This window comes from Arachis stenosperma, chromosome 4 (genome assembly GCF_014773155.1).
Source record: "Arachis stenosperma cultivar V10309 chromosome 4, arast.V10309.gnm1.PFL2, whole genome shotgun sequence".
NCBI classification, from domain to species: domain Eukaryota; kingdom Viridiplantae; phylum Streptophyta; class Magnoliopsida; order Fabales; family Fabaceae; genus Arachis; species Arachis stenosperma.
Window position 1 is genome coordinate 46,109,653 of NC_080380.1, and position 9,251 is coordinate 46,118,903.

At 40.2% G+C, this 9,251-nt stretch overlaps 1 non-coding gene across 1 annotated transcript; it reads left to right on the forward strand.

Moving 5' to 3' along the window:
• Window positions 1-4,902: 4,902 nt before the first annotated feature.
• On the forward strand, window positions 4,903-5,010 carry LOC130978584 (small nucleolar RNA R71). The gene has a single exon (XR_009086207.1). It is a non-coding gene; the product is annotated as a small nucleolar RNA R71 (small nucleolar RNA).
• The last annotated feature ends 4,241 nt before the right edge of the window (window positions 5,011-9,251 follow it).

The window sequence follows — 9,251 nt, forward strand, 5'->3', positions numbered from 1 at the left end:
AGCGCGCCAATTGGGCTTCTGTAGCTCCAGAAAATCCACTTCGAGTGCAGGGAGGTCAGAATCCAACAGCATCTGCAGTCCTTTTTGGTCTCTGAATCAGATTTTTGCTCAGGTCCCTCAATTTCAGCCAGAAAATACCTGAAATCACAGAAAAACACACAAACTCATAGTAAAGTCCAGAAAAGTGAATTTTAAATAAAAACTAATAAAAATGTACTAAAATCTAACTAAAAGATATCAAAAACATACTAAAAACAATGCCAAAAAGTATACAAATTATCCGCTCATCACAACACCAAACTTAAATTGTTGCTTGTCCTCAAGCAACTGAAAATCAAATAAGATCAAAAGAAGAGAATATGCAATGAATTCCAAAAACATCTGTGAAGATCAGTATTAACTAGATGAGCGGGGCTTTTAACCTTCTGTCTCTGAACAGTTTTGGCATCTCAATCTATCCCTTGAAATTCAGAATGGTTGGCTTCTTTAGGAACTCAGAGTCCAGATAGTGTTAATGATTCTCCTAGTAAAGTATGATGATTCTTGAACATAGCTATTTATTGAGTCTTGGCTGTGGCCCAAAGCACTCTGTCTTCCAGTATTACCACCGGATACATACATGCCACAGACACATGATTGGGTGAACCTTTTCAGATTGTGACTCAGCTTTGCTAAAGTCCCCAATTAGAGGTGTCCAGGGTTCTTAAGCACACTCTTATTTGCCTTGGATCACAACTTTATTTCTTTTCTTTTCTTTCTTTTCTTTCTTTTTTTTTCGATTTTTTTTTTTTTTCGGTTTTTTTTTCTCTTTTTTTTTTTTTTTTTGAATAGCTTTTTCTTGCTTCAAGAATCATTTTATTGATTTTTCAGATCCTCAGTAACATGTCTCCTTTTTCATCATTCTTTCAAGAGCCAACATTCATGAACCACAAATTCAAGATACATATGCACTGTTTACACATACATTCAGAGAACAAAAATATTGCCACCACATCAAAATAATTAAACTATTATAAAATTCAAAATTCATGCAATTCTTCCTTTTTCAATTAAGCACATTTTTATTCAAGAAAGGTGATGGATTCATAGGACATTCATAACTTTAAGGCATAGACACTAAGACACTAATGATCATAAGACATAAACATGGATAACATAAAGCATAAAAATTTCGAAAAACAAGGGAATAAAGAACAAGGAAATCAAGGAATGGGTCCACCTTAGTGATGGCGGCTCTTCCTTGCTTTTGAAGGTCCTATGGAGTGCTTGAGCTCCTCAATGTCTCTTCCTTGTCTTTGTTGCTCCTCCCTCATGATTCTTTGATCTTCTCTAATTTCATGGAGGAGAATGGAGTGTTCTTGATGCTCCACCCTTAGTTGTCCCATGTTGGAACTTAATTCTCCTAGGGAGGTGTTTAGTTGCTCCCAATAGTTTTGTGGAGGAAAGTTCATCCCTTGAGGAATCTCAGGGATTTCTTGATGAGAGGGGTCTCTTGTGTATTCCATCCTTTTCTTGGTGATGGGCTTGTCCTCATCAATGGGGATATCTCCTTCTATGTCAACTCCAACTGAATAACAGAGGTGACAAATGAGGTGAGGAAAGGCTAACCTTGCCACAGTGGAGGTCTTGTCCGCCACCTTATAGAGTTCTTGGGCTATAACCTCATGAACCTCTATTTCCTCTCCAATCATGATACTATGGATCATGATGGCCCGGTCTATGGTAACTTCGGACCGGTTGCTAGTGGGAATGATTGAGCGTTGTATGAACTCTAACCATCCTCTAGCCACGGGTTTGAGGTCATGCCTTCTCAATTGGACCGGCTTTCCTCTTGAATCTTGCTTCCATTGTGCGCCCTCTTCACATATGACTGTGAGGACTTGGTCCAACCTTTGATCAAAGTTGACCCTTCTAGTGAAAGGATGCTCATCTCCTTGCATCATAGGCAAGTTGAACGCCACCCTCACACTCTCCGGACTAAAATCCAAGTATTTCCCCCGAACCATAGTAAGATAATTCTTTGGATTCGGGTTCACACTTTGGTCATGGTTCTTTGTGATCCATGCATTGGCATAGAACTCTTGAACCATCAAGATTCCAACTTGTTGAATGGGGTTGGTGAGAACTTCCCAACCTCTTCTTTGGATCTCATGGCGGATCTCCGGATATTCACCCTTTTTGAGTAAAAAGGGGACTTCGGGGATCACCTTCTTCAAGGCCACAACTTCATAGAAGTGGTCTTGATGCACTTTTGAGAGGAATCTATCCATCTCCCATGACTCGGAGGTGGAAGCTTTTGCTTTCCCTTTCCTCTTTTTAGAGGTTTCTCCGGCCTTTGGTGCCATAATGGTTATGGAAAAACGAAAAAGCAACGCTTTTACCACACCAAACTTAAAATGTTTGCTCGTCCTCGAGCAAAAGAAGAAAGAAAGGAGTAGAAGAAGAAGAAATGAGGAAGAGGGGGAGGGTAGTGTGTTCGGCCAAAGGGGGAAGAAGTGGTCTTTAGGTTGTGTGAAAATGAAGGGTCGAAGAAGGGTATTTATAGGAGAGAGGGGGGTAAAGGTTCGGCCATTTGAGGGTGGGTTTGGGAGGGAAAGTGGTTTGAATTTGAAGGGTGAGGTTGGTGGGGTTTTATGAAGGATGGATGTGAGTGGTGAAGAGAAAGATGGGATTTGATAGGTGAAGGGTTTTTGGGGAAGAGGTGTTGAGGTGATTGGTGAATGGGGGAAGAAGAGAGAGAGTGATGGTAGGGTCCTGTGGGGTCCACAGATCCTGTAGTGTCAAGGAAAAGTCATCCCTGCACCAAAAGTTGCTCAAAATCACGTTTTGAGCCATTTCTGGCGTTAAACGCCGGGCTGGTGCCCATTCCTGGCGTTTAACGCCAGGTTGTTGCCCTTTACTGGCGTTTAACGCCAGTCTGGTGCCCTTTTCTGGCGTTAAACGCCCAGAAAGGTGCCAGACTGGGCGTTAAACGCCCAACTGCTAGGCTGACTGGCGTTTGAACGCCAGCAGCATCTTCCTCCAGGGTGTGCTGTTTTTCTTCCTGTTTTTCATTTTGTTTTTGCTTTTTTCATTGTTTTTGTGACTTCTTATGATCATCAACCTACAAAAAAGATAAAATAACAAAAGAAATAATTAATTATAAAACATTGGGTTGCCTCCCAACAAGCGCTTCTTTAGTGTCATTAGCTTGACAGAGGACTCCCATGGAGCCTCAGAAACACTCAGAACCGTGTTGAAACCTCCCAATACCAAACTTAGAGTTTGAATGTGGGGTTTCAACACCAAACTTAGAGTTTGGTTGTGGCCTCCCAACACCAAACTTAGAGTTTGACTGTGGGGGCTCTGTTTGGCTCTGTTTTGAGAGAAGCTCTTCATGCTTCCTCTCCATGATGATAGAGGGATATCCTTGGGCCTTAAACACCATGGATTCTTCATTCACTTGAATGATCAACTCTCCTCTATCAACATCAATCACAGCCTTTGCTGTGGCTAGGAATGGTCTGCCAAGGATGATGGATTCATCCATGCACTTCCCAGTCTCTAGGACTATGAAATCAGTAGGAATGTAATGGTCTTCAATCTTCACCAAAACATTCTCTATAAGTCCATGAGCTTGTTTTCTTGAATTGTCTGCCATCTCTAATGAGATTCTTGCAGCTTGCACCTCAAGGATCCCTAATTTCTCCATTACAGAGAGGGGCATGAGGTTTACACTTGACCCTAAGTCACACAAGGCCTTCTTGAAGGTCATGGTGCCTATGGTACAAGGTATAGAAAACTTCCCAGGATCCTGCCTCTTTTGAGGTAGTTCTGCCTAGACAAGTCATCCAGTTCTTTGGTGAGCAAGGGAGGTTCATCCTCCCAAGTCTCATTTCCAAATAACTTGTCATTTAGTTTCATGATTGCTCCAAGGTATTTAGCAACTTGCTCTTCAGTAACATACTCATCCTCTTCAGAGGAAGAATACTCATCAGAGCTCATGAATGGCAGAAGTAAGTCCAATGGAATCTCTATGGTCTCGTTTTGAGCCTCAGATTCCCATGGTTCCTCATTGGGGAACTCACTGGAGGCCAGTGCACGCCCATTGAGGTCTTCCTCAGTGGCGTTCACTGCCTCTCCTTCCTCCCAGAATTCGGCCATGTCTATGGCTTTGCACTCTCCTTTTGGATTTTCTTCTGTATTACTTGGGAGAGTGCTAGGAGGGAGTTCAGTAACTTTCTTGCTCAGCTGACCCACTTGTCCTTCCAAATTTCTGATGGAGGACCTTGTTTCATTCATGAAACTTTGAGTGGTCTTTATTAGATCAGAGACCATTGTTGCTAAGTCAGAAGTATTCTGCTTAGAACTCTCTGTCTGTTGCTGAGAAGATGATGGAAAAGGCTTGCCATTGCTAAACCTGTTTCTTCCACCATTATTGTTATTGAAACCTTGTTGAGGTCTCTCTTGATTCTTCCATGAGAGATTTGGGTGATTTCTCCATGAAGAATTATAGGTGTTTCCATAGGGTTCTCCTAGGTAATTCACCTCTTCCATGGAAGGGTTCTCAGGATCATAAGCTTCTTCCTTAGATGAAGCATCCTTAGTACTGTTTGGTGCATTTTGCATTCCAGACAGACCTTGAGAAATCAAATTGACTTGTTGAGTCAATATCTTATTCTGAGCCAGTATGGCATTCAGAGCATCAATCTCAAGAACTCCTTTCTTCTGACTAGTCCCATTGTTCACAGGATTTCTTTCAGAAGTGTACATGAATTGGTTATTTGCAACCATTTCAATCAGTTCTTGAGCTTCAGTAGGCGTCTTCTTCAGATGAAGAGATCCTCCTGCAGAGCTATCCAAGGACATCTTAGATAGTTCAGAGAGACCATCATAGAAAATACCTATGATGCTCCTTTCAGAAAGCATGTCAGAAGGACATTTTCTGATTAATTGTTTGTATCTTTCCCAAGCTTCATAGAGGGATTCTCCATCCTTTTGTCTAAAGGTTTGGACTTCCACTCTAAGCTTACTCATCTTTGTGGTGGAAAGAATTTGCCAAGAAGGCATTGACTAGCTTTTCCCAAGAGTCCAGGCTTTCTTTAGGTTGAGAATCCAACCATATTCTAGCCCTGTCTCTTACAGCAAAAGGGAATAGCATCAGTCTATAGACCTCAGGGTTAACCCCATTAGTCTTGACTGTGTCACAGATTTGCAAGAATTCAGCTAAAAACTGATGAGGATCTTCCATTGGAAGTCCATGGAACTTGCAATTCTGTTGCATTAGAGAAACTAATTGAGGCTTAAGCTCAAAGTTGTTTGCTCCAATGGCAGGGATAGAGATGCTTCTCCCATAAAAATCAGGAGTAGGTGCAGTAAAGTCACCCAGCACCTTCCTTGCATTGTTTGCATTGTTGTTGTTTTCTGCTGCCATGTTTTCTTCCTTGAAGAATTCGGTCAGGTCCTCTAAAGAGAGTTGTGCTTTGGCTTCTCTTAGCTTTCTCTTCAAAGTCCTTTCGGGTTCAGGATCAGCTTCAACAAGAATGCCTTTGTCCTTGCTCCTGCTCATATGAAAGAGAAGGGAACAAGAAAATGTGGAATCCTCTATGTCACAGTATAGAGATTCCTTTAAGTGTCAGAGGAAAAGAGAAATAGAAAGAAGAAGGAGAAGATAAATTCGAACTTTAGTTAGATAAGGTTCGAATTGTGCATGAGAAGGAGTGGCACTCCATAAATAGAAGGATGTGGGAAGGAGGGAAGTTTATTTTCGAAAATCAAGTGAAAAATTTTGAAGTTATTTTGAAAAACATTAATTAATTTTCGAAAATAAAAGTGGAAAAGAAACCAAGTGATTTTTGAAAAAGATTTTGAAATTAGAAATTAAAAAGATTTGATTGAAAACTGTTTTGAAAAGATGTGGTTAAAAAGATTTAAAAAAATGTGATTGAGAAGATATGATTTGAAAACTATTTGAAAAGATATGATTTTAAAAATGAATGACTTGCTTAACAAGAAAAGATATGATTTGAAACATTCAAACCTTTCTCAACAGAAAAGGTAACAATCTTGTGATGTTCAATCAAATCATTAATTGTTAGTAAGTATCTTTTAAAAAGGAAAAGAAATTGATTTTGAAAACATTTGATTGAAAAGATTTGATTTGAAAAAGATTTGATTTTGAAAAATTTGAAAAAAATTGATTTGAAAACAAAATCTTCCCCCTAGCACCATCCTGGCGTTAAACGCCCAGAATGGTATACATTCTGGCGTTTAACGCCCAAAATGCTACCTCTTTGGGCGTTAAACGCCCAACCAGGTACCCTGGCTGGCGTTTAAACGCCAGTCTGCCTTCTTCACTGGGCATTTTTGAATGCTCAGCTTTTTCTGTATAATTCCTCTGCAGCATGTTTTGAATCTTCAATTCTTTGTATCATTGACTTGAAAGGACACAAATTAAAATATTTTTGGATTTTTTTGATAATCAAAATGCAAAAGGAATCAATTAACAATGCATGCAAGACACCAAACTTAGCAGTTTGTGTACTACTGACACTAACAACATGAAAATGCATATGAGACACACAAAATACTTCAAGTCAATAGAATTCAAAGATCAAACAAAGAAATATATGCATGGATTCGAAAAATATAACAAAAACATGCATTTGACACTAAACTTAAGATGAGACTCTAGACTCAAACAAGAAATATTTTTGGGATTTTATGGTTTTGCAAATTTTTTGTATTTTTCGAAAATTAAGTGAAAAAAAAGTATCAAAATTCTTAATGAGAATTCCAGGAATCAGTGCAATGCTAGTCTAAGGCTCCGGTCCAGGAATTAGACATGGCTTCACAGCCAGCCAAGCTTTCAAAGAAAGCTTCGGTCCAAAACACTAGACATGACCAAGGTCAGCCAAGCCTTAGCAAATCACTGCTCCAACAGCAAGATTGATACGAAATCAACAAGCTCTTGTGGTGATAAGTTGAAACCTCGGTCCAATCAGATTAGACATGGCTTCTCAGCCAGCCAGATTTCAACAAATCATCATGAAACTCTAGAATTCACCTTCAAGAATTTCGAAAAAAAAATACCTAATCTAAGCAACAAGATGAACCGTCAGTTGTCCAGCCTAAACATCCCGGGCAATAACACCAAAAATTTGATGTTTTGCCGGATCTTGGCTCTGATGTTACCAAAAGCTTGCTCAAAACATGAACAATCCCCGGCAACGGCGCCAAAAACTTGGTCGGCGAAATTGTGAACTATACTTTTTCACAACTCTCATAATCCCTGGTAATGGCTCCAAAAACTTGGTGCGCTTAATACCATGGCATTACACAACTTCGCACAACTAACCAGCAAGTGCACTGGGTCGTCCAAGTAATAAAACCTTACGTGAGTAAGGGTCGATCCCACGGAGATTGTTAGTAATGAAGCAAGCTATGGTCATCTTGTAAATCTTAGTCAGGCAAACTCAGATATATATGGTGATGACGAAAATAACATAGAAGATAAAGATAGTGATACTTATGTATATCATGGTGTATGAGCTTCAGACAAGTGTATGAAGATGCCTTCCCTTCCGTCTCTCTGCTTTCCTACAGCCTTCATCCAATCCTTTCTTACTCCCTTCCATGGCAAGCTCGTATAGGGTCTCACTGTTGTCAGCAGCTACCTCCCATCCTCTCAGTGAAAGCGATTGCATATGTCCTGTCACGGCATAGCGGAATTCATCTGTCGGTTCTCAATCAGGCGCGGAATAGAATCCAGTGATTCTTTTGCGTTATCACTAACGCCCCGCCCTCAGGGTTTGAAGCACGTCACAGTCATTCAGTCATTGAATCCTACTCAGAACACCACAGACAAGGTTAGACCTTCCGGATTCTCTTGAATGCTGCCATCAGGTCCTGCCTATACCACGAAGACTCCGAAGAATCCAAGAGATATTCACTAAGCCTCGAATGCTTGTAGAACAAGAATGGTTGTCAATCACCTTGTTCATAGGTGAGAGTGGGATGGGCGTCAACATCACCATCATCATGTTGAAGAACAAGTGATATCTTGGTAAAAGAACAAGCGGAATTGAATGGAAGAACAATAGTAATTGCATTAATACGAGGTACAGCAGAGCTCCACACCCTTAATCTATGGTGTGTAGAAACTCCACCGTTGAAAATACATAAGAACAGGGTCTAGGCATGGCCGAATGGCCAGCCTCCCAAAGATCTAAGATAGCATAAAACAAAGATAGCTACCAAAGTCTCGATAGCTACCAAAGTCTCGATACAAATACAATAGTAAAAGGTCTACTTATAGATAACTAGTAGCCTAGGTGTACAAAGATGAGTAAATGACATAAAAATCCACTTCCGGGCCCACTTGGTGTGTGCTTGGGCTGAGCAATCAAGGAAATTCGTGTAGAGAACTTTTCTGGAGTTAAACGCCAGCTCCCATGCCAGTTTGGGCGTTTAACTCCAACTTTTATTCCTGTTCCGGCGTTTAACGCTGGAATTCCTGAGGCCGGATTGCTTTGCGGGTTTGGGCCATCAAATCTTGGACAAAGTATGGACTATTATATATTGCTGGAAAGCCCTGGATGTCTACTTTCCAACGCCGTTGAGAGCGCGCCAATTGGGCTTCTGTAGCTCCAGAAAATCCACTTCGAGTGCAGGGAGGTCAGAATCCACAGCATCTGCAGTCCTTTTTGGTCTTGAATCAGATTTTGCTCAGGTCCCTCAATTTCAGCCAGAAAATACCTGAAATCACAGAAAAACACACAAACTCATAGTAAAGTCCAGAAAAGTGAATTTTAAATAAAACTAATAAAAATGTACTAAAATCTAACTAAAAGATATCAAAAACATACTAAAAACAATGCCAAAAAGTATACAAAATTATCCGCTCATCAAAAGGCTATTTTGGTTACGCATAGATAAACCGTTTTGAAAGGCTTTTGAGTTTTGAGAATTGAGCGGTTCTTCTTTCAGAAAAGATTTCCGACTTTCTTTTATTATAAACCGTTATTTTTGAAAAGAGGCATAAGACGGTTATGAATCACTGGTGCGGTATCTTCATGTATCTATTACAGTAATTCCTAAAAACCCTCTACTGAGAACCCTTTCGAGGATGATGTTCTCACCCCCTACATTTTTCCCTTTCAGGATTTGGGCGCAGAAGTTATGAAGAGTTTAATTATTGTTATTGAGATGCTCTGTATTGTTTTAGTTATGGTTTATGTACCCTCGCCTTTATCTTGATATATCCTGTAAGA